Here is a 25937-nt window from a genome sequence, read left to right as displayed (position 1 = left end):
AACCTTGGGATGTGAGCAGGTGAACCAAAAGCATCTGTAATTCCTGATTTCTTGGTCAGAGCCAAGGAGGAGTTGACCACATTGCTAATCGTCAGCACAGCTCATGCTGAGCATGACATGGCAGCAGAAATACTTTATGGAGTGCCTGCAAATGACGGCCTTTAATTCCCTGTTTTTCAGGCGCTCTTCTGAGGTAGATAATTTCCTTATTTTTTGTGAGTCAGGAGCTCAAGTCATCAAATCAGAAAGGGTTTTGACTGGGCCATCTCTGAGGGAACTGATGCTGTTTCAGAGCAGTGCTGCTCTCTGGGTGTGTGCTTCTGGTTCATTCAGGTTATTGTGAATCAGAGAGCTTTGGCACAGCTGGAACGTTTAGGAATAGCTTTTATCATGTGATTTATCTCTAGGTGAAAGAGTTACTGACATCTGCCACACCTCTGGATGGTTCTTTCTTGTTGCTTTATAGAGTCGAGGAAAAAAAATGCCAATTTTTTTTTCCCCCTGATTTTACTTCTTTGTTTACAAAACATCCATAGTTTCATTTGCTGATAAGTTTCTTCCTTCTAAACTGATTTAAACAGAAGAGAGAAACACAGTTACATGAAGGAATTTCCTGTAGGTCTGGAATAAAGGAGGGGAAGAAATTTTCTCTCCAGCATGGTCTGGGAAAACACAGCTTAAACTCACTTCAAGAGGGACTGGGATGGCCCTAAGGGGAGGATAAAGGGGAGGTTGGAGAGGGTTCAGGAGAGAATTTGGGGAGCAGGAAAGGGGTCTGGGTGTTGGTTTGGGGTCAGCTGGGGGGCTTTGGGCCACTTTTTGTTCATTTATGGGTCATTTAGGGATTAATTGTGGAGCTGAGGGGTCATTTGGCTAATTACAACAATCAGACAACCCCCAAGTTGATGGCTGGAGTGATCTGCACTCAGAATATAATATAATTATAATATAATATAATATAATATAATATAATATAATATAATATAATATAATATAATATAATATAATATAATATAATATAATATAATATAATATAATGCAATCATTTTCCTTGGGGGACTCTGCATGGCACAAGTTGGAATTTGGTGAGCTTGGGCTGTCACTATTTTGTTTTCAGCATTAATTTTATCAATGCTGTTTTAAAGGTGATCAGAAAATTCTGGGGTTCTGCTGCCAAGTTGGCATGAAATTATTAAAAGGAGTCACCCACAATGTTTGTGGCTGTTTTAAAGTCTGTGGCATAAAGGAAATGTATTTTAACTTTTTTTTTTCACTTTTTGGAGGCATAAAGTAAAAAAGAGGATAAACTTCAATAGTAAAATTCACTTTTTTTTCTGTGACCACAATGATTTGTTTGCTTGACTTGATGGACTTCGATTTTCTGAAGGAAGTGCTGGTCCCTTGGTTCAAATGAATTCTGGTTTAAATTAATTTCAGCTGTGCAGCACTGTGCATCAGAATAAAGGTGTTGTGTCTTCCCTTTGCTGTTTTTCTGGAAGTTATAGGGAAACTGCAAAATTCTGTATGGGGTTAAAAAGCATGGGCAAGGATTTCTGTATCCAGTATATCCATTTTCTGTACCCAGATTTCAGCAGGTCTAAAGAACGGCTCTCTGCTATTAAGGAAGCATCCATGGCAGTGTGGTGGCTTCTGACTCTCAGGAATGGTTGACAATTTCCTTGGGCTGTCAGGTTGTATTGGTACAAAGAAAAATCTCCCTTCTTTTACACTTTTGAATTAAAATCCCAGTTTTTCTTTCAAGCTGCTAGTTTGCCATATTTTTTTTTGTTTGTTTGTTTGATTTTTTATTTTTTTTTTAATGCCTCACATCATTTTGGGCTACTTCTCTTTTCATCCTCGAGAAAAGTTTTAACTAGTGCTGTTTACATCCACAAGTAATGGGTTTGGAAAAAATAGGCTTCTGTGATTATGTGGCAAGAAAATTTTTAATTTGAATCCCTTAGCCAATTAGCAGAACTCTTTAAACCCAGAATATAAGAAAACAGAAACTTGGTACACAAAGGCTGTCCCTGACGTTGAATTCCAAGGAGATGGATGGCATGTTAGTTGTTATTGACAGGCAGTAAGATAAATTCACTATTTTATTACCTTGATCCTGTATTTAGTTGAAAATGAAAGGTGTTTGGGAAATGAGTGGAGTTCACATTTAAGGAATTGTGTGGCAGCAGGGTGGGTCATTCCTGTGGGATTTTTGGACATGGATCTCCAAGGCCAGAATGGCTCAGGCTCTTTCTGAGCTCTGGTCTGCAGTGACAGTGATGGGAAGAGGGATTTTAAGCAGAATTGTCTCATTAAAGGAGGATACAGTGATAATTCAGCCTCAACTTTCACATTGTCTCCTGGTCCTGAAAATTGCTTTGGTGTGTTGGACCTGAGAAGGTTTTTTGGAGGAGTCCTGGATGGTTTTGGCAGGATGGATGAGGATGGGGAATTTGTACTTTTATTGGCCAGCTCCTCTCCACCCCACCAGCACACACTGGCTGTAGGAAATGGAAAAATAGAAACTGGAGGGGTTGATTTGCAGCCTTGGGAGATGCTTGGATTGATGTAAAAATAAAAGTACACAGAGCTTAAGCAGAAAAATTATAAACTTGGGTTTCTATAGTTGTAGGTAAGAATGTGCCTTAAGTAAGTGAGAAATTGTGTTGGGTAAGATGGTGAAGGATTTTATAGTGTAGTAATGTAATTGTAAACTAAGAATTTAGTAGTAATGTAATTACAATTACATTACATAGTAATGTAATTGTAAACTAATTAGTAATGGAGTAAACTAAGAGTTTGTAAGTTATATTATAAGCATATATGTGTATGTTTAATAGTAGCCCATTGGATCAAAGTATCCACAGTGCAGTAGATGTAAGCAAAGATGATGGGTTAGAAAAACAAAATAAACTTTGCGGCAACTTTCTGTTGGATTAGCAAATTCTATATTGCCTTGTAACAAAGAAACTTGTGACTACTTTGAGCTATGGCCAACTGCTTAAATTTCACAGCCTTTGAGGCTGATGTTTATCTGAGTAATAAATCATTTTTAGCCCATGATCCCATCCCTTCAATTAAAGCATCAATAATAATTGGTATCTCCAGGATAAAAACTGGCGCTCAGTGTGATCCTGCCCCTCTGGCCTGGCTTGCCATGGCACAAAAGGAGCAGCACTTGAGCAGCAAAGCCTCAAAGCCACATCCATGGGCATCCCAGGCCCTTTCATGCCTAATCCCTTCAGCCTTAACCTCCCAGATAAGCTCTAAATGTCCCTTTCCTTCCCTTCCCCTTCTCTGTGGTATGAGGAATAAATAGATGACTGGAGGCTGGCAGAGCAGCAGATCCATGACTTTTGGCTCTACAGACAAACAGGATTTGTCTGGGAATATTTTTAACCATAAAATGTGAAAGAAAATGAAACTGCACTCTACCACAAGAGGCTGTAAGGAATAGTAATCCTTAATTTGGATTCTGCTGTCCCCAGGTGAATGAAGTCCTTCCATGCAAACTTGGTGACATTTCAGTAAATGAAGTGTTTACCTGTTGATTGATTTTTATAATCCCTCTTGCATTTTATTTGATGTTTTCCCCTCATTTTGTTGATGTGGAAGTCACTTTAAATAAATGATTCTCAGGCCAAACATGAACATTTTTCCTTAAAGAAAAAAAAAACTTGGAAAATCAGGAGATGGTGCTGGAATATGAGGGGCACTTAGACAACCTCATTGTTATATTTCAGTGCCATTTTAGTTTGGGTTTTGCGGCCATCAGGGAAGTGTAAACTACCTCTTCAAGTTGGAAAAATGGAACAAAAAGGCTTAAACCACTTGGAGGAGGGGTAGGGAAGGGATGGCCAAGGCTCTTTCCACCTGAGAACAGACACTGGTTAGATAAGAAATTCAATGGAAAGTTTGTGGGGTTTTTTTCCCCATAATGTCCTGGTTTAGGGCAGTTTTGGGAGAAAAACCTCTAAAGGGATTTCATCAGAGAGTGATGAAATGATGGAAAAAGGCAACTCCCTCCTTGGAGATCTTCAAGCCTTAATTGGGGAAGGCTCTGAACAACCTCTCCAGGTTGAGCTGTGTGGAGAATCAGGCTGGATTATTGGTGATTGTTAAGACAAAAAAAGAGGATTAATTCAGTTTGAGGTGCCTGAGAAGAATGGCACTGTGCACAGATAACAGGGGCAGGTTGTGTGTCTGCTAAGCGTGTTTCCTTCTAAATATTGGTGCCAGATGGAAAAGGCTTCTCCCAAGGTAGAGGATCACATAAAATGAGGGAGTGCAGGTTATTTGTTGTGTATGTTACACTGATATCAAGCCCTGGAGATAATATTCCACCAAGTTTCTACCAGGACCTGAAGGTCCACTGAAAAAACCATTTTATAACAGTTAAACATTCTAGGGTCAAGTGACAGTAAAAAGTTCTGTACCTTTCATCAATACTTGAAACTTCCATTTTGAGGATGGCAAGAGAAGCTGCACCCAAGTCCTCCTTTGGGCTGGAGTGCCATAAATTGTGTTTGTCAGAGCTGAGGAGCTGGCCCTGGATGGCCCCACATGGACTGGCAGGAGCAGCAGGCATTGGAGCAGGAGATTAAAGCCATGGTGTCGTCCTCAGCCAGCAATGGAGAAGGAGAACATGGTCAAACTGGGTCTGGAATTCTCAACTTTTTCTTGAGAGTGCATTACAGAGCCTTAGAGAACTGTACAGGGTTTTTTACACATTCCTTTCTGGAGGAAAAACATTTCTGTTAGATAAAAATACAGCTTTTGCTTTCCCTGTAGTGGGAGTGAGATAGGGTTTGTGCAAAAGAGAAAACTGAAAGGATACTTTCAACCAGCACAAAAACTTCTGGAACTTGTGAGATTACTGAGGAATAAAATGAGTTTTATGTGTTTCCCTTTTCTGGAGAGCTGAAAAGGCCTCCCCACTGCTGGGTTCAGTAACATAAATAATGTTATTTGCTGTACAGCCAAGTATTGAACTTAAATACTGCGTGTGGCACAGCAATTACAGAGGGGCTGTTGCTGGTGGTTATTCCAGGTTAATTTTTTTTTTTTGGTAGAGTGATCTGATTCCAAGTGTTTCTAATGGAAACAATTGGAATGGGAAAACTGCTTCAAGATGAAATGAATTCCTTTATCCTGGTGTGTGAATAGTGTCGGGTCAGCTCCTGGATATCAGATTTGCACGACAGGTAAATTTTGCTAAGAAGGTGCAAATGCATTTTTAGTGTGCATTTTATAGTTAGGGTGAATTTTGTCACTTGGCATAGATTTATTCCCATAAACAGAACACAGATAGGCAGTCTGGACGAATGTTTACAAAGTTTAAGTGGAGATATTTCAATTTATTTTTCTATTTCCTTTTATGTTTATGTTGGCATTTCACTCATCTGTAAATAGAAAATCTTTCCTTCTGAAAGTCGTTTCCAACTCGGATTAACTGCCCGTGAAATTTATAAATTAGAGTTCTGTGAATAAACTTTTTTTTTTAAAACCATGTTCCACAAACTCCTCATATTTTCCATTTTTCGTTCATTAAATTGAAGGATGACTATAGGGACAAATACAAATAAGATGGGAACAGTTACTCATTTACTTGCATTAATTCTGCTGCACATTGCTTTGCTTCCCTATTCAAGTTTTCCCTCTGCTTCCCTAAAACCTTCCAGCGTGGAAGGAACATGCCCAGACCAGAGTAGGACACTTTTAAAGGGATCCTTAAGGCAAAATGGCCATTACCAAGTTCAACTTTTGTGTTTTGGAGTATTTTTCTTGCCTGTATTTCTTCTAGCTTTTTACAAGCATGGTTTCCTTCAGATGACTTCACTAATTCAAAATTCCTGGGGCAAATAAGTTGGGGAAGACTCCTCCTTCCTTCTCTTTCCTTCTCTTTCCTTCTCCTTCCTTCTCCTCCTCCATTCTATCCTAAGCACAGTACTTTTCTCTGATTTATTAGAAAATATGAAGTGTGCATGGTAAGAGAACTCTCTGAGGACCTCAGAAATTGCTGCTTGCAAGGTTCAGAACTGTCACACCCCAGATAATTTTATTTTCATTTTACTTTGATTCCAAAGTGCTTTGTGGGAGGGATTCAGCCCTTGCAGGAAGTTCTTTATGAAGAGCTGCAGTGATAAAAGGGTTTGTGTATGGATATAAAGCCAGAATTTTATATGTTTTCTTCTAAAATTCATTTCTAGCAAACTCTACATTCCTCACTCTCCCAGGGGTCACCTTTGTTTATGAATTAATGAGACATATTTGCATTAATATCAGTATAAACACATAATCTCCACATGGTTTTTGGAGTAATATTAAAAAGACCTGGTTTTAAAGTACTGGAATAAAATGAAAATCAGAGCACTCTCACTGAATGGCTGAAACTCTGCCCTGGAGGATCTTTGTGATGTTAATTGGGACAGAGAGGGGCCGGGCTAAGGTGGGCTGGGCTTTTCTGACTCAGAGATGGCTCAAATGGGAAGTGGTGGGTGAGGACTCAAATCTTTGGGATGTAGATTTTGTTTTCGAGGTCAGAATTCAAGAAATCATCTGTGGCAGAAGAGGGATGGAACTTGCATAGCTTTTGCATTAGGTGGGCTGTTGAGTGACAGAGATAACCTGGAGGAAACATGCTGGGAATGTGCCCTTGTGGAATGACAGAATCGCCGAGGTTGGAAAAGAACTTCAAAACTAAGCCCAACCATCAACCAGCACCACACTGGCCACGTCCTCAAGTGCCACATCCACACATTTTTAACACCTGCAGGGCTGGGCACTGCAAAGCTCCCTGGGCAGCCCCTGCCAAGGCCTGAGCACCCTTTGCATGCAGAAATTGCTGCTGCTGTCCCAGCTGAGCCTCCCCTGGCCCAGCCTGAGGCCCTTTCCCCTTGTCCTGTCCCTGTTCCCTGGCAGCACAGCCCGACCCCCCCGGCTGTCCCCTCCTGGCAGGGAGTTGTGCAGAGCCACAAGGGCCCCCTGAGCCTCCTTTGCTCCAGGCTGAGACTGAAATTTATAAGCTGATTTGAATAATAAGGGACAATCTGTGACAGTGTTCACAGGGGTCTCGGGTTGAGGGAAGAGATGAGGATCTGACTCCATGTTTCAGAAGGCTTGATTTATTGTTTCATGATATATATTACATTAAAACTATACTAGAAGAATGGAAGAAAGGATTTCATCAGAAGGCTGGCTAAGAATAGAAAAGAAAGGAATGATGACAAAGGTTTGTGGTTCGGACTCTCTGTCCAAGCCAGGTGACTGTGATTGGCCATTAATTAGAAACATCCAACATGGACTAACCAAAGATCCCCCTGTTGCATTCCACAGCAGCAGACAATCATTGTTGACATTTTGTTCCTGAGGCCTCTCAGCCTCTCAGGAGGAAAAATCCTAAGGAAAAGATTTTTCATAAAAGATGTCCGCAACAATAATCTTTTTGTGAACTTGTTTGCTTTTGCAGTTTTCACGCGACATCACTAATTTTAGATCAGCATTTATTCTGGCATCTGTTTATTCAGATACAGAGACAGAGCAGAGATTGAAGTGAAAATTTCTCTTTAAAAAAAATAAATCTTTCCAATCCAAGTGCCACAAAGAAAGGTGAAGAGTTTTGGTGTGGGGTGCCTGGTACATGCTCTGCAGTGGGACCATCCAGGATAATGTCAGTGTGGTTCCCAAACCTGATTCCTGGGGCAGCTGCAGGTGCTGTGGGAGGAAAACTTAATGTATTCCAGAATGGGGAGTTCATGGCAGTCTGCCTTCTGCTTATTTTGTCTTTTTGCTAACTCATAAAAGCACTGTAGAAGTACATTTGTTTGAAGTGTTTGCAAGGTTATTTTAACTGGAAATTTAAAATATAGAGTATTACCTTTGAATGTGCAAGAGGTGTAAAACACTGGCCTTAGTCTCATAAATACACAATGAAAAAATACCTGGGTTTTATGTTCTGTGACAGCACTTCCATAAAACACCCTTCTGTAATGAGTGAGGAACAAGTTTCCCAGAGCTGAACTTTAAAACAAACTTTATTGCTGGAGCTGCTGCTGTTTTCCAGAATGAACCACGTTGTGAGAACTTCAATCTCTTCCCCACCTTTTGCTATTTGTGAATTAATACTGTGGGTCATTTTAATTCTTGCATAATTTTTGTACTTGTGTCTGCTTAGAAACCAAATGGGATGAAAGGATCAATCATTAGTGCTCTCAGAAGCTGCTCAGAATTTAAATTTGAGCTCTCTAAATAATACAGGTAGTCAATCTCCTGAGAATGCTGGAAACTGAGGGTTTTGATGCATTAATTGTACATGAAACAGCTTTTGCTTCCCTCAGTAAATGTCAGGTGACCCCAATGGAGCTGCAGCCTGGTTACCTTCAGAAAACAGAATACAGCGAGGCAGGCTGGACAAATGTTTCTGAGCACAGAAACAGGGAATTGGAGAGGAAATCTGAGCTTTAGCACTAGGAGAAGAGAGGATTTTTGTCACTGCTTTTCCGGAAGAGCTGTGAGACATTCCATGTTTCCTGGAGCCCCAGAGCCACGTCTGCCTGTGCTGATGGCAATTGTCCTCACTGCAGCTCCATGAGTTCCATTGGAATGGAGGGACTTTCTGTTTCACTGCCTGAGCCAAATGCTGGAGTCTCTCATTTTTGGGAGCTGCTGTCAGAAGCTGACATTTCTCCACTGTTTGTTTCAGGTGATAAGAGCTCAGGTGAATTGCTTTTGCGGGCAATTCACTGAATTCCCTTGATTGCCAAGCTGCAGGAAAACAAATGACTTTATTCTGGAGTCATGGCTGCAAATTCAGTGCAAGAAACTCTTCCTTGTGAGGAGGGGGCCCTGGATCCCTGGCAGTGCCCAAGGCCAGGTTGGACAGGGCTTGGAGCAGCCTGGGACAGTGGAAGGTGTCCCTGCCATGGCAGGGGTGGAATGGATGGGATTTAAGGTCCCTTCCAACCCAAACCGTTCCATGACTCTCTAAATGAGCTTTCTTCACCTTGGTGTGGTTTTCTTTCAAGTATAAAAGGCATATTTGGAGGGAGCACTGGGGAAAACCAGCCTGTTGTGTTCAAGAATTGGGGATTTACTACAAAATGATGTTTGAGGCCTTGCTTTGAACAGCCTTGAAGAGAGTAGCACTTTGGGACTGAGGAGGCAGGAGAAAGGACAATGACAAGGAGGGTGTGTTTGGCAGGAAATGAAGATTTCAACGCTGAGCCTCTTTAATTGGAGCCTGGAGATCTTCTGGCATCTCAGAGCAACGCTGCTGCCTGGGCTGTAAGAAACAAAATAATTCCTTTCTTTCTATCCTCAATGTTGTGTCCACTGGTTAGCAGGATTGTGCCCAAGCTGGAAAAAACGTTGTTTTTCCTAAACTAGAAATGATCCAAATTTGCAGAGGTTATTTAATGAACTTCTTTTAAGACTGAATATTTTACAGCCCTCTGGAGTGAAAAGAACACCTGTGAAAGTAAAGGTGCAAGCAATGATCTGTTTGGGGTATATTCTCAATTCCAAAGTGAGAAATCTCAGGGAGTCAATTACAGTCTTGAAATTTTAGAACATGCAATCCACACTTGAGAAACAGAGTTTAATTTGAGTCTTTTCCTGCTGCAAGACGCTGTAAATATCATGTGGAACTGCTAACAAATGAGACATGATGATAATGGGAGAATGGATTTTAATCCTCAAAAAAACCACTTGAAGTTTGGGTATTTCACATCCCAAGCTATTTTACATTGATTGCTTAGTAATGCAACAGGTGTTTGTCTTAGAAATTGAATGTGTATATAAAATGGAAGCTATTGGGGTTTTATTCTACATTTATGTAATTATTGTATGTCTCAGTGTTCTGGAGAAAATGAAGACAAATATCAGAGTATTTTTGTTATATAGAAAAGCATTTCGGGATGGGAAGGAAGAATTCCAGAGGATAAAACTGATTTTCTATCAGGTTCTCACACTGATCTCCTCCCACTGCCAAGACAGGGAGCAGTAAAGTTACCCCACAAGGTCACTGGTGAGGCCAGGAAAGTGCCAGAAACATCTGGCAGGAGAATAAATTCCAGATTTCTGCAGCTGCCTTCTGCCCTTGCCAAGGTGTGCCAGGGGAAGGCTGGAGATTTGCTTTAGGAAAATTCCTTCGGCTGCATTCCTTAGTGAAGGAGTGCAGGAAAAAAAGCCTCCTTTTTCTGCCATTCGATCCCTCTCTCTTCTAGGAATATCCAGGTTTGAGAGTTTGACCATGGATGTATAACTTGGCTGCTGGGTTTGAGAGTTTGAGCATGGATGTATAACTTGGCTGCTGGGTTTGAGAGTTTGACCATGGATGTATAACTTGGCTGCTGGGAATAACCCAGCATGACTGCAGGAAGAGGGGAAATCCAAGCAGGTTCCCTTGCTGAGGGGGCAAGTAATCACCAGATCCAAGGGACTGAGTGGGAATGCAAAGTAACTTCTTCTCTGACTGATTAGAAGTCTTTAATATCACAGAATCCCAGGATGGTTTGGGTGGGAAGGGACCTTAAAGCTCATCTCATTCCTGGGATATCAGGGACACCTCCCACTGTCCCAGGCTGCTCCAAGCCCTGTCCAACCTGGTCTTGGGCACTGCCAGGGGCAGCCACAGCTTCTCTGGGCACCCTGTGCCAAGGCCTCTCTAGAGGGAAGAATTCCTTCCCAATATCCCATCCATCCCTGCCCTCCTTCATCCTAAGGCCATCCAGGTCATTCGCCATTCTGCAGTTTGTGTGTGTTGGTACCTGGCGAGCCCAAATGTGCTGTGCCAAGCCTTTAATGGTTTTTCACTGCAGGTTCTCCTCTAACACGAGGCTTTTAGGCTGGAGAGGCCACCAGGCACCTGCCCTCCCTGCAATGTGTGCTGGATAATCCTGCTGCGCATTAATCAGGATGCTCTGAGATGGAGCAGCTCATTTTGCTGCCGTGTCCCCTGCAGCGAGCCTGCTCTCAACATCCTGCCTCAAACTGCCCCTGGCTCTTTGATACATATTTATCCCGTGCCCACAGCCTTCATTTCACTGAGCTGAAAAAACAAAACCAGTTTGTGTTTGCCCTTGCGCAGCTGGTGTGTGAAGAGAGCAGCAATCTTGTCTCCAGGCCTTGGTGTAGTCAGATTTAAGAAGTTAAGCGCATCCTGCCTTGTTTTGTTAAACTCTCCCGAGGTGTTTCTCCCCCCTGAATCCTTCTCTCCACCTCCTCTGCTCTCCAAAAAGATTAATTCCAAGTACACAGCCCAGACAAGAGGTGGTGTTGGAGATAAGGCCTCACGTTGCTCCCCAGGATCTCAGCAGGTCTCTGGCTCTACCTGAAGCCAGGAGAATGCACTTGGCAAAAAAGCAGCAGCAAAACTGAGGATTAAAAAAGCTTTTCTGAAATGTGAGCAGTCTGGGGAAGTGAAGCATGAAACTGTAAAATCACACACTTGGCACGTCCTGCTCTATGTGTGGAGTCACCTGTAGGTATTTATGGTATCAGAGGTTTGATTAAATATTTTGTGTTATGAAAAGTAAATATTTAGTTGTTGTGCAAGAGCCAGAACCAGCTGAAGTTGTTCTGCTTAGCTTCTACTTTATCAGCCATATAATTTGATTATATAAATGGATTATTTTAAGTTTGAGGTTGTGTGATTTATTTTTTTTTTTATCAGTGGTAAATTTGTGACGTTTTGGTAATCTCAGGCATTAGGCCTGTTGTGGTCATTCAGAAGTATTTTCGTGTTCTCCCCTGAACTGATCCTGTGCTCTTCCACTGATAAATAATGGATTTAAGGAATCCACAATGTGAACAACTGGTGTGTGAGTCTGTGATGCACTTTATGATTGGATGTTTGGAGTTTCTGCTCCATCTGTGACACTGAGCCTCTGCTGATGGGACTGAGAAGGTTCAGGGTTTAATTCTGGAGTTATGGGTGTGTTTGTCCAGTACCAGCTGGGAACAAAGCTCTCCAGAGCCCCAAGGAGATGTTTCCAGGCAAAACTCAGGATCAGGACCAAGCCCTCAGGTTCAGGTTTTCACTGGAGAATGAGCATCTCTCCAGGCTTCATCAGGTGTTTGAGATGCAGCAAGATGACACATTTTCACCACATGTTCTCCACTTTCCTCTGGCCCAATCACCATTAAACACACTATGGGAATGTTCATATCTGACATCCTAAATGGAATAGTCACACTGGACATCCCACAGGAATGGTCACACTGGACATCCCACAGGAATGGTCACACCTGCCATCCTACAGGAATGGTCACACTGGACATCCCACAGGAATGGTCACACCTGCCATCCCACAGGAATGGTCACACTGGACATCCCACAGGAATGGTCACGTTGGATATCCCACAGGAATGGTCACACCTGCCATCCTACAGGAATGGTCACACTGGACATCCCACAGGAATGGTCACACCTGCCATCCTACAGGAATGGTCACACTGGACATCCCACAGGAATGGTCACACCTGACATCCTACAGGAATGGTCACACTGGACATCCCACAGGAATGGTCACACCTGCCATCCTACAGGAATGGTCACGTTGGATATCCCACAGGAATGGTCACACCTGCCATCCTACAGGAATGGTCACGTTGGATATCCCACAGGAATGGTCACACTGGACATCCCACAGGAATGGTCACATTGGATATCCCACAGGAATGGTCACACCTGCCATCCTACAGGAATGGTCACACCGGACATCCCACAGGAATGGTCACACTGGACATCCCACAGGAATGGTCACACCTGCCATCCTACAGGAATGGTCACACCGGACATCCCACAGGAATGGTCACACTGGACATCCCACAGGAATGGTCACACTGGACATCCCACAGGAGTGGTCACACCTGCCATCCTACAGGAATGGTCACACCGGACATCCACAGGAATGGTCACGTTGGACATCCCACATGAATGGTCACACCTGCCATCCCACAGGAATGGTCACACCTGCCATCCCACAGGAATGGTCACACTGGACATCCCACAGGAATGGTCACACTGGACATCCCACAGGAATGGTCACGTTGGATATCCCACAGGAATGGTCACACTGGACATCCACAGGAATGGTCACGTTGGATATCCCACAGGAATGGTCACACCTGACATTTTTGGCTGCTCCTGCAGATGATGATAATGATGATGATGATGTTCACTCTGTGGGGATTTGTCTGTCACTGGGAGCAGTTCAGGCAGCAAGAGCTGCAAACTCAGCACAGCAGCTTTTTGTTGGCTGTGCCAGAAGAGATGCTTCTGCTGCTCCATGGATCTGGCTCCAGCCTTGTGGGGAACCTCCATGCTCCATGTCCTGGGCTGGAATTACTGCCAGGCTCTCCTGAGGTCTGCTTTGAACTGGGGAACTTCTGTCTTGGTGTGGATTATCATGGAATCATGGAAGGGATTGGGTTGGAAGGGACTCAAAACTCTTCTCATCCCACCTTCCACTGTCCCAGGCTGCTCCAAGCCCCAAAGTCCAGCCTGGCTTTGGGCACTGCCAGGGATCCAGGGGCAGCCACAGCTGCTCTGGGCACCCTGTGCCAGGGCCTGCCCACCCTGCCAGGGAACAATTCCCAATTCCCAATATCCCATCAGATATCTTGGTGTCTGACTTTAATGCTAAACCATGGCTGCTCAAGCAGGTTTCATTGAGCCAGGCTTTAGAGGTGGTGCTGTTTTGGGGACTCTCATTCCTAGGTTGGAAAGTGTAGTCACAGAGCTGGGCTGGGTGACTTTTAAAGCATCCTAAAAGAGTCTGTCTTAATATGGACCTTCTATAGGATCTGGGCTCCATTTTGCAGAACTCCTAAATGGCTTTATTTCCTATTCTAATCTGGTATAGATTATTAATTTGTTTCCCTACCTTTATTTTTACATGTGTTACTTCGATTTTCATCTGGGTTGCAACCTAGTCAACAAGGTTGTCTGTGAGAAAAGTTCAATATCTTATATGGCTTAGTGTTTTTCATTTGTTGTTTAGAAACTTTTCGCGTCTGTTGCTAATTATCACTAAAATCACTACAATTATGACTTTTGCTTAAATACACTTTCACTTCAATAATTTTCATCGTGTGCTAACTGCTGCTCCAAGCTAAGATTTTTTGAACAGATATGTTTCCCTCAAGCAAATGTCTTAAAGTCCTCTCAGGTGTTGTTTATTCAGGTGTGGTTTTTCTGGTGTGTGTTATTCTGGGTTTTGTTTTTTATTTTCTTGTTCTTCATCTCCTGAGTTGCCTTTATCTGAATAAGTGCAGCTGTTCTTACCATGAGCCCTTCCCCTCCCGTGAGCCAAACCCCTCCTGGAGGAAGGATGTGTATTTTGACTTTTACATCTTGAGAGAGCAGATTTGGAACAAATTGGGAAGGATTTCAGACCTGCAGCTGCTCTGGGCTTAGGTAGAGTAGAAATGGAACCAGGAAATCTGCTGTGTTTTCCATACTTTCTCTTGTAGTTCCAGAATCACGTTTCAATCCATGTGTATGTGAATGGCTTAAAGTGAATTATCCTGAGAATTTTCTGTCTGTTTTGGCCTCCCAGAGAGTTTATTCCCCCCAAACTGAAGGTGCCCACACTCCTTTTGAGAACTTCCTTTTATTGTTGCTGTCTCCTTGGCTGGAACGAGCTCTGCTATATATTTTCTATTTCTCTTTTGAACCGTGCTGCAGACGACAAAGCACAGCCTGCTCCTACCTCTCCAATTTCCTCCCAAGTGCCCAATTCAGTTTTCCTCCAGTTGTTCTTTTAATACCACTCAGTAATTCATTTCTTTTCATCAATTCTCTGCGTTTGTGGTGATGTGCTGGCACCGGCTGCTGCCAGAGGTGCACAAGTGCCCTGATGAGGGCAGCAGGGATGGTTTGGGATGAGTCCTCTCCTCCTGAGCTCAGCTGGGGAATTTATTTCCAGCACTGCTCTCCTCCAGGCCCTCTATTGTCTGCTGAGACAATGCAGCTGCACTGAAATATCTCTGTGCACTCTGGGCATTTTGCATTACTTCAGCTGCACTCCCGAGGGTAAAAAGGGAAAGATGAAATTCTTCACAGCTGAATTGAGGAATTCCAGAGGAAAATGCTTATTGCCTCTGTCTGCTAAAGGCACAGAGAGCCCTTATTCAAAACAACAAAGAAGAAACTGGAATTTTTAAAAGTGGAATCTGCCCTGCAACCATTTGGATTTTTTGTTCATTTTGGGGTTTTGGTTTTCTTTTTTTTTTTTTTTCTTTTTAAATATTATTTGGGGGTGTTTTTTTTTTTCCTTGGTTTTTTTCTTTGTTTTTATGGTTTTGTGGGTTTGTTTGGGGTTTTTTGGCTTTTTAGGGTTTTTTTGCATTTGTTTTTTGGGTTTTTTTGGGATTTTTTTTTGTTTTTTGAGGGTTTTTTTGTTTTGGGGTTTTATTTTGGTTTTATGGGTCTGGGTTTTATTGATTTTTGGGGGTATTTTGCGTTTGGTTTTTTGCTTTTTTGTTTTTTTTTTTTTTTTTTTATTGTTTTTTGAAGTTTTTTTTGTTTTGGGGTTTTTGTGCTTTTTTGTTTTGGTTTTTGGGGTTTTTTGGGTTTTTTGGTTTATTTTGTTTTGGGGTTTTTTTGGTTTTATGGGGTTCTTGGTTTTTTTGGCTTTTTGGGGGTTTTTTGTTTGTTTTTTGGGGTTTTTTGTTTTATGGGTTTTTTGGGAGTTTTTTTGGGAGGGGGGGAGTTTGTTTTGGTTTTTTTGGGGTTTTTTTGGGATTTTTTGTGTTTTTTTCCTTCAGTAGCCAGTAATTCCAGAATCAACGTCCAGAAAAAAACGACTTGATTAAGAAGCTATCTTACTCTTTGTGCTGCTATCAGCCAACACCGTGTTTTAAAACCTGCTGTCTAATTTAGCACATTAAACCACAATATACTTATTCTCTTTCTTGTAAGGCATGGAAAGGAAATGAAAGATCTCTTGAAAGATATTTTTTTGGGGGCCCTATTTCTACCAAGAGTTAAAAAACAATAACAATAAAGCTGCCAGAATGATACAGAGCTCTTATCTCAGGCCTGACTGTTGCATTGGTTTTGATCAGCAATATTGGACACGGAGGGATTTGAGTTCTGTTATCATTTGGATTATGCCTGGGTTTTTGTGAAAGCAAAATTGCTCAGTTTTAGTCCACTTATGAATAACAAAAGACTGTGAAATCTCAGTCATGGTGTTTGGTTTTCTTTAATGTTTATGTTGAAAACTTAGAGAAATTGGTATCTAGAGCTTATAATTAAAAATCAAATAGGAAATTGAGTCTGCATCCTGCTGCAGGATTGATTCAAGTCATCCCTAATGATGGGGGAATGCTTCTGCCATGATTAGACAGCTTCAGGCTCAGAGGAAAACCCTTTAATTAGCTGGGAGAAGAGAAGCTGCTGTGGCTGAGCCTTTGCAAGGTGCTTAATTTGCTAACTTGTCTTGGGCTGCAGGTGCCACTAATGCTGAAAAAAAAAACATGATGTAGAAGTTTTTCAGGGTTTGAGGAAGGGATATTAGAGAAAGACTAAGTTATTTCCTCAATTCCTATTTTTTGTGTTTTACACTGGAGTATTAATCTGTAAATACATTGATTTGTCTTTGAATATCATCATTATCTCTCCTTAGCAGGGATGGCTAAACTGATTTCCTTCATTTAACCTCAAAACAATTGTTCTGGTTATTGCCATGTTCTGATTATTAACCATGGAACACACTGATTCCAGAGGTACTGCTGGCTATGGAGAGCAGATATCTGATAAATTTTTTATGTCAGGATACATCTCTCAGGAATTTGGTTGTCTTCTAAGAAAATCTTTATCACCACATCAGTGATATTCCTCAGCTCTTGCCATCCTTTAAGAGTGGGATTCTCTTTCTAGAACTCAAGCAAATACTGCCTTTTTTAGGGTGATTTTTTTCTTTTAAATCAGTGCAAGAGCAATGCAGGAACACTCATCAGTTTAGAGCTTCCTGTCAGGTTTTATACACACTGCCTGAAGCATAAATCACTGCAAAATTCATCTTTCAGAAATCATTGCCACTTAAAGGAATATTTATCCTTTCTATAGGCTGGACATGAAAAGCCCTGAAGGAAAGCAGATGCTTTTGGAAAGGCTTGATGAGATACCTGGGCTCGCAGTAGTTTTAAAAATCAGCCCAAATCCTTGATCTTTAGCATTTTTGAGGTGCTCTGATAATGCAGACTGGACTCATTTCTTATCTGTGCTACATTATTTTTTTGTCCCCCAGAGTGACAGCCGTACTTTATTTTTTCTGGCCATTTTGTACATCATCATTTATGTTTTGTGTCATGCCTGAACACAGGGAGATAAATGGAAAAGGAGAAAAGGATGAAGATGGTGGGGGATGAGTTTTATGGCATTGCTGGGACCAGAGCTTAAAGGGAAATATGGGAGCTTTGGGACCTTCCTTTCCTGGAATACACCTGGGGTCTGCCTTCCAGAACATTCTGGGTACAGATCCCTCTGTTCACCTCATCCTCGGGCGATTCTTGGGTTTTCCAGGTGACATCACTCTCTGAGGCCAGGCCTTGTCCTGGTGACAAAGCCCCCTGATCATATGGACAGGTAACACCAGGAAAGACACCAGAAAATCAATCGCTGGCACCTCTCTGTGCTCTGGCTCTGTTAGTACCACAGTGAGGTGCAAAAGTGATGAAAAGATCAGAGGGAACATGGAATTTCAGGCAGGGGAATCTTGTTTGGTCTGGGATCGGAGCCTGGTGTGGCAGTGCTGGTGGTGGGAGCTGCTGGATCCACCTGGGGCTGAGCTGACCCTCAGTGGGACCTTGAGAGGCTGCAGAGAAACCTGGTGAGGTTCAACCAGGGAAATGCAGGTCCTGAACCTGGGCAGGAGCAGTACAGGCTTGGAGGAGCTGGAGCAGCCCTGCAGGGAAGGACCTGGGGGTGCTGTTGGGGACAAGGAGGCCATGAGTGGACAGAGAGTGGCCTGAAGGGCCAGTGGGGCCCTGGGGACATCAGGAAGGGCATGGCCAGCAGGTCAGGAAGCCACAAGGATGATTTGGGGTCTGGAGCATCTCTCTGATGAGGAGAGGCTGCAGGAGTAGGCCTTGGTCAGTCTGGAGATGGAAAGGGTGAGACGGGATCCCATCAATCCACACAGGGGCTGGCAGAGGTGGTGCCAGTGACAGGATGAGGAGCAGGGGCCATACATCACAAGTTCCACCTCCGCATGAGGAAGAACCTTCCATGGTCCTGGGGACATCAGGAAGGGCATGGCCAGCAGGTCAGGGAGGGATCCAGCCCCTCTGCCCTGCCCAGTGAGGCACATCTGGAGTGCTGTGTCCAGCTGTGGGCTCTGCAGCTCAAGAAGGACAAGGAGATACTGGAGAGGGTCCAGCAGGGGCCACAGAGATGATTTGGGGTCTGGAGCATCTCTCTGAGGAGGAGAGGCTGCAGGAGCTGGGCCTGGTCAGTCTGGAGCAGGGAAGGCTGAGGGGGGATCCCAGCAATCCACACAGACATCTCTATGGGGTGGCAGAGGTGGTGCCAGTGACAGGATGAGGAGCAGGGGCCATACATCACAAGTTGCACCTCAACATGAGGAAGAACTTTCCATGGAGGGTGGCAGAGCCCTGGAGCAGCTGCCTGGGGAGAGTGTCCCTCTCTGGAGACATCCCACACCCAACTGGACGTGTCCCTGTGCCACCTGCTCCAGGTGCCCCTGCCTGGCAGGGGGATTAGGCTGGGTGATCTCCAGATACTCCTGCCAGCCCCAGCTGCTCTGGGGTTCTGGGAATATTTACTTTGTGGTCCTGTGTGTGATACAGAGCTGCTGGTTCTCTCTGACACTGCCCTACCTCACACAGGGTGGGAATTCCTGGTGATTTTTTTCCTGTTAGGAGCAACAGCATTAATCCTTGTCTGAGCAGGGACTGGAACACTTTCCTCAGGTGTGACAGGGGTTCTTGGATTGGGGAAGAGATGAGGATCTGACTCCATATTTCAGAAGACTTGATTTATTCTTTTATTATATATATTACTTTAAAACTATACTGAAAGAATAGAAGAAAAGGTTTAATCAGAAGGCTAGCTAAGGATAGAATAGCAAAGAATGATAACAAAAGTTTGTGTCTCAGACTCTCTGTCCAAGCCAGCTGATTGTGATTTGCCATTAATTAGAAACAACCACATGAGACCAATCCCAGATGCACCTGTTGCATTCCACAGCAGCAGATAATCATTGTTTACATTTTGTTCCTGAGGCCTCCCAGCTTCTCAGGAGAAAAAATCCTAAGGAAAGGATTTTTCACAAAAGATGTCTGCAACACTCAGGTGGTCTCAATGTGCTCTGGGAAATTGTCTTTGCTCCCAAGAATTTCATGCTGAGGACAGTGGGAATTCTTTATAAAGCCCCCCTCATCATGGCCATGCTCCTCTCTTTAGGGCAGGGCTCATTTTCCAGTTTGCAGCAGGGTCAGAGGGAGCATCAGCACATCCTGGGGTCATCTCTGCATCCTCAGGGCTGGCAGCTCCTGCTGCCAACATCCTGTAATTAGTGTTTGGGAGCTGAATTATTTAGTGTTCTGTGTTTCATAGCTGCTGAAGCGATGGGTTTCATTTGCTGCCTCAGGAGCTGGTCATTCTGTGTCTGAGTAGGTGGATATTCATGGAGAGAGCTCTTCACTCACTGCCCTTGCACAACCCAGATTTGTTTCTCCTATCCAAGGAATAGATTCTCTCTCTTGAGGAAGGGACAGCCATGCCAACTGTGTTTAAAGGATGTAAAAAGGGTTGGGTTTTTTTATTGCCTCATCTCCTGGAGAGTGAAAACATTTTTATCATGAAATGCCACAGTGCCTTATCCCCTCTCACAATTCCACCTCTCCTGGGCTGTTCTCAAGAACAGGCTCTTGACAAGGCTGAGATCAACGAAAGAAAGGAGTCTGTGGCATTTTAGTCTTTCACTGATTTAACGTCTCTCACAGTCACATTATTTTAAGTAGACACTACAGAAAACTGAAAAGAAAACCTCTGTGTTAAACTCTGTATAGTCACTGAGTGACTCTGGATAAAGCATGGGTTTTAATTCCAGATTATTTTATTTCCTACAAGGCCTTAATGTTATTATTTGTAGCTATAAAAACATGGCTGACCTAGAATAGACTGTATTTTTAATCTCATTAAGAAAAAAAAGTCATTATTTATGGTCTTGAATTAATTGGGTGATTAGTTTTGTTTTCAACATGACTTAGGTGACTCTACAGTGACTTCACAAGTGAAAGGTAATCCTGCGGTGTGAGGTCTCAGAAAGGTATAGCAAAAAAATGTTCATTTTATTATACCATTAAAAGTCACTACAAATGTCAAAAATTACATGAAACGTATCTAGATCTTGTTTGCTTTTAGTTTGAAACTGTTTTTTTTTTTTTTTTTTTTTTTTTTTAATGTGGCCTTAGTGTAGCACTGTTCTTGGTGAGTTTTGGTTGGTTTTTTGTGGTCTGGTTTTTGTGCCCGTGGTCAAAACCCCTTTCTTAAAGCACAATAAGGAGAAGCCATTTAATAACTTTATTTTGGTTGTGAATCTCATTATGTGTATTCAGTAGGCTGACTCTTCCCTTTGTATTTGTTTTAGAAAAGAGCGGGGCAGATCTTTATTTTTTTTAGTTTTTCAAAACACAGCCATGTCTGTTAAAATTAATTAGAGTTGAAGGTCAGGGTGTCAGTGCTGCTGGAGTTGTTATGACACATTTTTAGGAGCTGAATCTCAGCAGCATTTAGAATCACAATCAGCAAAATTCAGTGAGAGGAGCTGAGGGAGGATGCTGATTAAACTTCTGCTCATGCTGTTGCCCTTGCACTGATTTAAAAGACAAAATTACCCTAAAAAGGGCAATATTGCAGGGTCAGGAGTGGGACTGGGTCCTCACGGGTCCGTGACAACCCAGGATTCTGTGATTCCAGACAGAAATTCTCCAACTCACCAAAATAAACAACCAAACAATCCTTTCATTCACTTCCTTTGGCTTGGAATTAAATCTCTACTGCTCATTTATGAGCACAAATAAGGGGCAGCAGCAGCAGATCATGAAGGGGCTGGAAGATGGAATTTGAATTTCTCTGATCTCTGAGAGCCCTTGCCTCACCTGAGACCACCCTGTTCCTTTCCTTGCTCAGAAAATCCTTCCTTTTTTCCCTCTGTCAAGGACACCAATGAAATTGGAAAATCTGAGTTGAGCTAATAATACATGAAAGAAGTTAACAAATTTTTGCTAATCAAGACAATGTATTTAAATCTTTTATTGCTGAAAGTTAATCTGGTGAACCTTTATAGGTTTTTGAGCTGTAATGGTGACTGAAAATGAATAATTTTGTATTACAGAGTGTTTTCATGTGGTTGGGAATGACACAATGCTGCAGGAGCTGTACTGATTCCAGACTTGCTATTTATTTAACATTTGTTTAAAAAATTAGGTTTCTATCAGGAATTAAAAGGATTGCATTAAAATTAGAGATGATTAGGTGAACTGCTATGCCAGTTATGGGAAATTTAAAAATAGCTTCGGGTATAATGAGCAACTTCATTATATTAATGCAAAATATTTTCCTATCATTAAAAAATTAAAGAATGCTCCAAATGTTATTTTAGCTCCTAGGGGAAAAAAAAAAATCCCAAATCTTACTCTTTTTTTAGAGCTATTGCTTTGTTTTTAAATGAACTGTTACCTACAAAGTATTTTCAGAGCATTTCACTGAATCTCAGAGAAAATACTCTAAAAAATCATCATCCAGCTTGAAGAGAAATAACCATTTGAGATATTTTCAGTCTCTTCCCTCACCACGTAATATTAATTTATTAATTGTCAGAAGCAGCTACAAAGCAGTGCAGCACTGCTCCTGCTAATTTTGATTTCCTCAGGAAATGCATTGTTGTTCTCATTTGGACAAAAAATCCAAAATATGCTTGCTGGAAATAGCTGCGAGATGCACAGAGGAGAGGGATTGTCATGGGAACGTTTCATCAGCCATGGCCAGCAGCTCCTGATCCTGCTGGAGTCTCCCTGTGTGCTCTGAGAGAATTCCTTCCCTCCCTGCCCTTCCCAAAAACAGGAGAGTGAAGCTGTGTCTGAAATGGGGACAACAAGGCCACACACAAAAATAAATGATAATTCTTTGGTGGGGTGAGATTGCCTTGTGTCCAAGCACAGATGTGCTGAAATTTGCTTTTTTGTTCTTATTTTTTGCCTCCAGTATTTCATGGGGACTCCTCAGGAGCAAAGGGCCACCACTGAATAGTCAGGAGGGATTTTGGTGTCACCCAAACTCATTTCCTACCCTGTTTCCTCACAGCCTGGTTCCCATTACAGGTCTATGAACTCATTTAAGGTTTGTGGAAAAGCAAAATAAACTTTGCTTCTTGTTCCTTCCTCAGCCTGGTTGTAAATGCAATCAGGGCCCTTCAGGGGGCAAGATAGAGAGAATATCAGGATATTCCTGCCTTTAAAACTAGGAAAAGCCTAGGAAAAGCCAAATTAATAAATAGAAGTTTTTTGGCCTTGGAATTCCTCCTAATTCTCAGTTTTACAGAGTTTTAGTCACACACCTGCTTGTGCTGTGTGCTTTGCCTCGTCCAAACTCAGTTAGTACAGCATTAAATATTGTCTGTGTGCTTATGAATGTATAGAATAATGGGAGAAATAGAATTATGACAGTGATCCATGGATGTATTTTGGAAATCATACACAAGCACAAGGAAACATCAATCTAGTCCTGCAACAGTTTTCAAATTTATTGCGCCTGTGTAGTGAAAATTTGAAATGAACTCATGTATTTTAAATCACCGTGTTTGGCACAGCTGGGCTTGTTTTGTTGCTGGTGTGGTCAAATGACCTCAGAAAATACTTATTTTGAAGTATATTCCCTCTTGCTGAAATCAAGGCTGTTACTTGAAGGATAGGTAGGAGAATACACTCAAAGGCATTAGTTATAAATCAAACCAATCCTTTCTCTGCCAAGCCTTGATTTATGCACGTCAAATTAACTTTTCCAAACTTGCTGTAATTTATCTCAAACACGGGGCTTCTCAAAAAAAAAAAAAAAGGGAAATGAAATGTATTTGTGCTGTGCACTCAAGGTAAAATTTCTGAGTCAGTATTAATCAGGAGCAATGTGTTCCAGGATGAAGGGAACGTAATTCAGCACATTCCTTTGGAGCAGCAGTTGTTCTCCTGGCTGACAGAGGGACCAGAAAAAATGGTAAGAAAACTTCTTTTAACTGGAAAGTGTGTCTTCAATTGTCTCCTTCTCTCTTTTTCTTTTTATTTTTAATTCACTCCATTAATAATTTGAAAATGCATATTGGGAGTTGTGATGGCGAAGCGTTGAACAGATAAAACAGGTAAAGATTAAATTGTTTAACTGGAATTGTGCAACAGTAAAGAAAAGTGTGATGGTTTATTACCTCCAGAGGTATAACTAATGTGTCATTTCTGCTGTTCTGCATGTAGAAAAAATAGTTCTGGGGTCTGGGATAGATTTATTATCCTCCATTGATTGCCTCATTCTGTAGCAGGACGTTTCTGGCAGTAAAGCAGCAGAACTGTCACATCCATCATGATGTGTCGGAGATGTGTCAGGGCTGGGGCTCTTTTTTGAACTTTACTGCTCCTGAGAAATGTAGCTGAGCATTATAGGCACAAGTCTGACATTTCCAAGATGAAAATCAATCTTTTTTTATGTGGTGATTCTCAAAGCAGACTTGAGCTTTGATTGCACAAGAGGTGGTTTCACATGTTGGGGGATACAACAGGGACACCAAATAATTTGGGTAACAGATCTGGCAGGTGTTCTGTAATGAATATAAATTGGAGAAATGATCATAGAAAAGATACTTAAGTCAAGATGGCACAGCAAACATTGATCTGCTGCTGTCACAGCTGGGAACCTGAATGTGTTTCGTTTGGTTCGTGTATTTTCTTGTATTTCTCTTTAAAGCTGTGAGGATTATCCAGGTACATACAGCCCACTGTGAATTTATATCTCATACCATATTTAGTGAGGGGAAAAAAAGAAGAATTGTTAAAATAATTGCTGGAAGCACAAGAAGCAATGTACAGGAAGGGAGGCCAGATGAAACTCTTTGGGCTTTAAAATGAATGCTAAAATAAAAGGAGCAAGCAATTTGTGTAATTGTAAATACCTTGAAAAAAGAAAAGTCATTGTGTCACAGCTCCAGGGGCTCAGCACTGGGCACTATGGTGTTATTGGAAACAAAAAAGGACATTTTGGTGCTGATGGCTGTGTCTAGAGGCAGCAGAAACCTCAGGAGAAGGGCACCACAGAGCCACAAACAGCCAGACAAGCAGAAATTTTTAGATGCTGGGAGTGTGATGATAAAATATTTTGATGTTGGGTTGTTTCCCAGGGAAGATGTTTGGAAGTAATGAGCAGAGCAGTCTTGTTTTCTCATATTCTTTACTCAGGGAAATATCTAAAGAAATGAGATGATGGTGTGATACTGAGTTGTCCCCTTCCAAGAGGAAGGAGCATGGAAATTCCATGTAGCAGCCACTTTCAGAGATCAGTTCAATATAATCAGTTGCTGTTGAAATCAGGAAGTTTCAGCTTGGTTGTTTGTCAATTTAGCCACTCAAGTGTGGGCTGATTTTCCCCACAAATAATGCCCTGTCAGCCACAAGCCACTGACTCAATTTTGTTAAGGAGTTTAGCAAGGCATGAAATGCATAATTAGGGGAGGAACGGTTTCATCCCTTTGAGTTCCTAACAATTATTTAATTTAGGACAAACAACCAAAGTCCCTGGAGCACACGAATAGTCGGAAGTTGAAACAAGATGACAGCTTAGATGGATCAATAATTTCTCATCTCTACAGTTACTAATAATAAAGTGAAGAAAGAAATATTGGCTATTTCCAGGCTAAAGGCACAGAGAGGAGCAAACCCACTCCACTCCAGAGTGGACTCCATTAACACAGATTGCCTTCAGCCCATTAAGCCTCAGCACTGAGCTGCTTTAAGTTTTGTTTCTAGAAGTCTGGAAGCCAAGGAATTAAACCCCACCTGAGTTCTAAAAGCATGTTTTCTGAGCCTTAATAGAATGACACTTTGTTCTTACTTTTGTGGCTCCAGTCATGCAGGAAATTAGAGGACTGGCTTCTTCCTGCAGACTTTGGGTTTCAGGCTTCAGGCTCAATTTGGCAGCTTATATTGCTCAAATTGGCTTGTAAATGAGATATTTGTTTCTAAAGTATGACTGATATCAACTTGCTTACAAATACTTACAACGTGGGCATGTCTCTCATTTGATTCTGTAATTATATGATGTTTTTTCTTGTCAAGGGAGCTCAGAAACTTAATATTGATTTATGTTCCCGAGTTTCTGAAACTGCAATGTGTCATTGCTGAGCATAATTTAGAGTGGCCTTTTTTCTCCCCTCTAATCTTGTACGTGCCAAGCTTGAGCTCATTTGGGGCTGGAAGGATCTCAAAAATCATTTAACCCTTGTGGGGGTGTGGTGACAGTGGCATGGATGATGATGATGTCATTGAGGTGTCTGATTTCTTTCTGGCTGTCTGAAATTATATTTTCAGTCAAGGCTTTGAATAAATGAGAATTATTAACTTTCCAATCTCTTGGGTGTCCTGTGGGGCTTTATCTTCTCCTGACACAGCTGGAGGTGGGCATGGATGCTCTGCTTGCCTGTGTCCCAAAGTGCTGGGCTGACACCCCAAAGTCAGCCTGACCTTGAGGGGATCTGTCAGTGCCTTCTCAGTAAAGTCAGTTTCTCAATGATGCCCAAAATGTTCTTAAAATTAAAATTTTAAAATGGCAGGTTTGGATGGAATAGAAACTCAAATAATCAGTCTTTATTGATGAACGGGGGGGGGGGGGGGGGGGGGAAGGTAAAAAATCAAGGGACTATGTTCCA

General features: G+C 42.2%; 1 protein-coding gene across 4 annotated transcripts in view; it reads left to right on the top strand.

Annotated features, from left to right (window-relative positions):
• Nucleotides 1-25937, top strand: part of PCDH15 (protocadherin related 15) — a 638977-nt gene that overhangs the window by 139320 nt on the left and 473720 nt on the right. For all 4 annotated transcript variants that reach the window (XM_058028641.1, XM_058028640.1, XM_058028642.1 and 1 more), the window contains exon 3: nt 23168-23245. The gene's annotated coding sequence lies outside the window, so the exon portion shown is untranslated. The remainder of the gene's footprint in view (nt 1-23167; nt 23246-25937) is intronic.

The sequence above is a fragment of the Melospiza georgiana genome, chromosome 8 (assembly GCF_028018845.1).
Source record: "Melospiza georgiana isolate bMelGeo1 chromosome 8, bMelGeo1.pri, whole genome shotgun sequence".
In the NCBI taxonomy this organism is placed as follows: Eukaryota; Metazoa; Chordata; class Aves; order Passeriformes; family Passerellidae; genus Melospiza; species Melospiza georgiana.
The sequence above is the reverse complement of the archived record's forward strand: the minus strand, read 5'-3'. Positions and strand labels throughout refer to the sequence as shown.